The 5,880-nt window shown below is 48.6% G+C and overlaps 1 non-coding gene across 1 annotated transcript; it reads right to left on the bottom strand.

The window, feature by feature from the left end:
* Positions 1-550: 550 nt before the first annotated feature.
* On the bottom strand, positions 551-622 carry Trnae-uuc. Its single transcript has one exon. It is a non-coding gene; the product is annotated as a tRNA-Glu (tRNA).
* Positions 623-5,880: the final 5,258 nt, after the last annotated feature.

The raw sequence follows: 5,880 nt of genomic DNA, 5'->3' as shown, positions 1-5,880 counted from the left end.
GTGCAGGAATGTGAGACACCTGAGCGCTGGCCACCCCGAAACACTGCGATTTCTGACTGTCGTCAAACAAACGACTGCTGGAAGGTTTCACTCACTCACTCATTCATTCAGTTTAAACAGACTGCGTCAAATATATCAGAGAAGAAGGTGTGCCTATTCTGTTCCCGGTATCGCCCCGCCAGTGAATATTTCTGAAAACCTATTTTCTTTCCTCTCCCCTCTGAACATCAGCAAAATAAGATGGAAAGTCCGGGCGTTTTGCTCTGCTCGGAGGAAGGCATAAGCAGACTCACAGCCCCTACGTAAGCTCCTGAAGTTGCAGCTTTTCTTTCACAGAGCAAGCTTTCTTTGGTTGGGTCCCTGCGCTGTCCGGATGCGTCCGTGCTTGCATTTCCCTTACTGCCATGACTCTCGCCCTGTCCCTTGACACTCTCAGGTCTCTTCGACCTTTGTGTGCTGCTGTGGCCACTCAAAGAAAGGGATATAAATCCAGTTCTTCTAAAAACTCTTGTGTAAACTTAAGTGTTTTTAATTCTAAAAGAGGTTGGCGTTCCCACACCGGGAGTCGAACCCGGGCCGCCTGGGTGAAAACCAGGAATCCTAACCGCTAGACCATGTGGGAGACGACGAGGGCAAGGTGGAGCTCAGGCAAATTGAGTCTCTTTGCTTTGCTCCTCCCATGGTCTGTAGGTTCTGCCCGGGCGAGTGAATCTGACTTGCGCATGCGTGAACCCACTTTGTCGCCGTGTGCTCAGCTCTGCACTGCTCCGCTCCGCTCCAATCCCCACCTTTTGTGGTCCATCGGATCCCCTGGGTTAGGCCCTGCCCTGTTTCTGCTGGTCTCCTTGGGACCGTAACCCTGCGAGGAGCAGTGTGAGCCGCAGACCACCCCCCACTGCTGCAGCCGCGCGGAGCAGCAAGGTTGAGCTGCGGCGGTGGCCACAGTGCCCAGCCACCGATCCTCCTTGGGACCCTGGGAACCCGGTGCCCGGGTGGCCGCCTTCCCTCTCGCTGGCCTTTCTCAGCACAGGGGCGGATGCTCAGCCTGGCTCCCGTCCTGGCCCCGGGGACTTGGGGAGGGCCACGGGCGGGTCCGCTAAGGCTTCTGAGTGACACGCAGAGGCCGGCGCGGAACAGACCCGAAATAGAAACTGTTCGCTGTGCTCGCCTTACGCGACGAAGCTCCACCGCCGGCAGAGCGCAGGATCCCAGCAACCAACAGTCAGATGACCCTAGAGAGGCTAGCAGCGCCGACTGCAAGCCTACTGTGCGCAGATGTCTCTTCCCGTTCGCCTGTCCGCTCACCACGGCGGTCTTCTATTTGCTAGCTCTGAAGGTTCCTTTGTTTTCAATTCTAAGATAGCCGCTTTCATTTCGGGGGACACGTGATTGGGAGCACCCAGAATACTCTGTAAAACTAACCTACCAACTACAGAGAGCCCTGCATCCTGCTTCTGAATTTAGGGGGTGAAGCGGGCAGGGATTCCATGTTTACTTTCCGATTTTTCGTCTCATGGGATAAATAATGATTAATTTAGGTGTCTGACAGTTTTAACGTTACAAATCACCGGTATTGCCCATCCACTGGGTGGACGCCATCCGTGAGATATAACCAAATGCAGTTTACTTTTTACAAAGATCCGCCTCCTGAGTGCTTCGACAGCGTGCACAACCTTGCCCTGCTGCAAGTTCACTTTTTAAAAGTTTTTATTAGCATATGTTAGCTGTACACAATAATGGATTTCATTGTGACACTTTCATACATCATGGATTTTGGTCACACTCACCCGTTACCCTCCGACAGTCCACCTCATGCTGGTCCTCTCCCGCTTTCCCACTAGTCTCTCTCTGTGTGTCTCTGTCTCTCCTCTGTGTCCCTGTCTCTCGTGTGTGTGTGTGTGTGTGTGTGTGTGTGTGTGTGTGTGTGTGTGTGTGTGTGTCAGAGAGAGAGAGAGAGAGAGAGAGAGAGAGTGAGAGAGTTTAGGGATAGTTACAGAAACACAGGGGAAAGACGCATGGACACCTTACCCTGCTAGTGGCTACACCACTTAAGAAAACTCTTCCCCTCCCCCAGCCATTAAACCAATAGTTCCTCGAGAATGGGTGGGACCTCCTGAGCTCTGCATGCCATCCCGGACCCCAGCATCTTAACTGTAAATCACATGGGAGAGACAGGGTCCTCCCAAGCCCCTCCCCAACAAGTTTGCTTCTGTCTCACTACTCTCCAAACTGAACAGTAATTACCAGAAACCTTCGGGCCTCTTTAAGTAACAGAGCAGTCAGGACAATGCATCATTCAGCAGCTCACTTTATTGGAGAAAATCCTCCCACATTTATCCCATCCCTGGCTTGGGAATAATTGCTGGCTTATACAGTTTCTCTAAGTTCACTGTGGCTTTCTCCTCCCGACTCTGTCAGGACATCACAGTGGTAGCTGGAGATGGCCACACTACAACCACGAAAATGAGTAAAAGTTGCAAAGACCTTTCCCGGGAGAGCAGGCAGACTAGTGATGTTAAGAATTAGTTAAGAATTAGTGATGTGCTACTTAAATACCACACCAGGCGGGGGGGGGGGGGAAGGGGGGCTGCTTCTTGCTTCTCCCAATGGCCTTCCTCCTGTGGACACTCTAGGGTGTGAGGGAGAGATGGAGAAAGGAAGGGCATCCATTGGATGCAGCCCGGATTGACCATTCTTGGGCTGTACTTGCTTTAGAGCTAGCTCTCCCTAGACACAGGTTCCTGGAAGGCAATGTCTTTGTTAGGGTTTCTCTTGCTGCAACAAAACACCATGTCCAAAAATTAAGCTGTGGAGGAAAGAGTTTATTCAACTTACACTTCCATACGGCTGTTCATCATTGAAGGAAGCCAGGATAAGAACTCAAACAGGACTGGAACCTGGAGGAAGAAGCTGATGCAGAGAGCACGGAGAGGAGCTGCTTACTGGCTTTTTTCCCCTGGCTTGTTCAGTCTGCTTTCTTATTGAATCCAAGACCACCAGCCTAGGGATGGGCACCAACCACCATGGGCTGGGCCCTCCCCCATTGATCACTAATTAAGAAAATGCCTTACAGATGGATCTCATGGAGGCATTTCCTCACCAGAGGCTCCTTCCTCTCTGATGACTCTAGCTGGTGTCAAGTTGACACACAAAACCCAGCCAGTACAGCAACCATTCTTGGGCCCCAGAGACTGTCTCCCAAGGAGACCAGGAGACTTTTCCAGTGACTCTCTTGATCTAGAGTCCCTGCTCCATCTGCCTGGGACTTCTAAATGAGAGCTTCAGGGAGCAAGGCCAGAAGTCTGGGTGTTTGCAAGCATCAACCCTTGTGATGCCCCTAGATTTTGAGATATGCCAAAGTATAGGACTTTGCTTCTAAAAGTATGGGGCTATTGAGGCCCAGAAACTCATGTCCATGTCCACTTCTGCATGTCTGTAAATTGCAAATTCCCCAGCCAAGCTCTCAAAGCTTTCCACACCCTACCCTGGCACAGCCTGCTCCATCCACAAAACAGCCTACCTGCTCCACCCTGCTTATCACTCTCCTAGAACAGCCTTTTTCCACTCTGAGCCAACCTTGAAGCCAGTTTAGCTCCGTGAAACTGCCTCAGGTCTCCTGATCACAAAGCACTCCCATTTTCTCTGAATCTCAAAACACAAGCTAAAGAAAAAATAAAAATAAATGCATCAAGGTGAATCCCTCACCACCCTTAGGTTATTCAATAAGAAAGTTCAGAAGTTAAGGCAGATTCCATAATACCCCTGAGAACCTAATCCCGTATGCAATTATTTGGCCAAGTAGTACCTCTTTTTTCTTTCTTTTTTTAATCTCACTTAAATACTTCCTGCTGTACTTCTATGTGAAAGTTGCCACCTTTTAACCAGCAGCAAGAACAAACTGTTCCCTGGGAGAAGGAAACATACACACAGACAAAGCTTTCTTGTTGACACAAGAACGGTTATTTCTGTCCCAGTGCATTCAAGGCTGAGTCTCTGTAGGCACCTCTCCCATTTTATCTACCATTTATACTGGAGGAAAGCCCCAAACACACTTCACTTGCCAGAGACTACAGTGACCAAGGGGATGCGGGTGTGATTCAGGCCTGGTTGCCAGGCACTTAGGAGTGGAGGTGGTTTTCATTCCAGGGGGACAGAGAGTTCACTTTTAGAAGAGCATCAGAAATATGCAGCTGTTAACTCTGCTCTGCAAGGAACACTTGTCAGTGGACTCAGCTGGACTCAGGGCTAACCTTAGAGCTCTTTGGGGGTAATAGCCCCTCTGCTGCTGAACGTCAGGGCAAGTTAATCTCCACAGCCTGGTACCAGGTCCAGTGTCTAAGACTGGGTGTGATCTCAAAAGGGTCATGGAAGGGCAAAGCTTCTCCAACAACTTATTCAGATCATGTATCGCTACTCCAAATCTAGCAATATCTCCATGTCCCGTGACTCCGGGTGAAAATCCCTGAGCCCCCACACTGGCTCAGGTGCTCAGCATGGGCCCAGCCCCGCCATCACTAGCTTGAGCCTATGTCCCTGCTTCCTTTTTAGACTGGCTGCTCCCCATGGACAGAGTCCAGTCTCCTGTTATAGTCCTAGCTGCTGCACACACGCACACACGCACGCACACACACCTCCTCAGGTACAACTATGTCCACAGCTTGGTACCTTTCTTATATATTGGGTTGGCTTTCCCACCCTAAATGATCTAGTTGACAAAAATCCCTCACAGCTGTGCCCAGCTACTTAGGTTTTAGTTAATTCCAGATGTACTCAAGTTGACAACCAAGATTTGAAAACCTCACAAAGTCCACCCTTCATTTCTTCATTAATTGGTCTCAGAGAAATAGTCTTGGCTTCCATACATACATACATATGTGATTGGGTGTTCAATCCTGAAAGTGAATGAGTGCATAGCTTTGAATGAGATGGGGCGGAGAGGGAAGAGGCCATAAACTTAGTTACAGCGTGAGAATTTTCTAAGGTTTTTTTTTTTAAGGGGGTAGCTCTATTGTGCAGTTCTCTAGCATCAATTTATAGGTGATGTCATGCAGAATGAGCATGCATGTAACTCTTGCTGTTTACACACAGGAATGGCTTCAGTCTCGTAGGATCAGTGGCTTCCACTGTGCTATCTCCATGGGCATCTGAACTGGCACCAACAGATGTCACACGAGCTCTGGGTGACTTGGCAAGTGAATCATTAATTCTCCATAATGTTTTAACATCCCATTGCAAACAACAGGCAATTGGTGTTGTTTAGAAGACTGGGCAATAGTCTTATTTGATTGTAAAGGCACTGATAGCCATACCTCAGCTGCACCTCACACAGTCGCCACTGCACTTTGCAGCCAGCCTTCTGATTTGGGCTGCATAGGCAACTAACATGTGAAAGGGTCCAAACCTTGTTTTCTATTTCCCTAGCAATTAATTTTCATAATAAAAGTAAATACAGTCCCTTTTCTATTGTTTTATACATTTATGTATTGCTTATTTATTACGTTTTGATTTTTTCTGTTTTTTCAAGATGGAGTTTCTCTGTGTAGACCTGGCTCTTCTGCAACTCACTTTGTAGACCAGGCTGGCCTTGAACTCAGAGATTCACCTGCCTCTGTCTCCCAAGTGCTGGGATTAAAGGCGTGTGCCACCACCTGGCTCTATTGTTGTGTTTTTAAACCACAGTACAACTTCTGCAACATCTCCAAGGAGAGAAGAACCCCAAAAGTTACCTCATGAATGAAGACAGATTGGTTTTTGCCAAGGAAAATGATAAGATTCTCTGTTTAATCTGTAGGAAGTTGTGAAATTGTCAAAGATTGACTGAGACGGTCTTATGTCACCAGATCTCAAGCAGACCAAGGATTGTTACAAGGACAAACCAGC

Source organism: Cricetulus griseus, assembly GCF_003668045.3.
Source record: "Cricetulus griseus strain 17A/GY chromosome 1 unlocalized genomic scaffold, alternate assembly CriGri-PICRH-1.0 chr1_1, whole genome shotgun sequence".
Classification (NCBI taxonomy): domain Eukaryota; kingdom Metazoa; phylum Chordata; class Mammalia; order Rodentia; family Cricetidae; genus Cricetulus; species Cricetulus griseus.
Note: the sequence above shows the minus strand (reverse complement) of the source record. Positions and strands in the feature narration are given on the sequence as shown.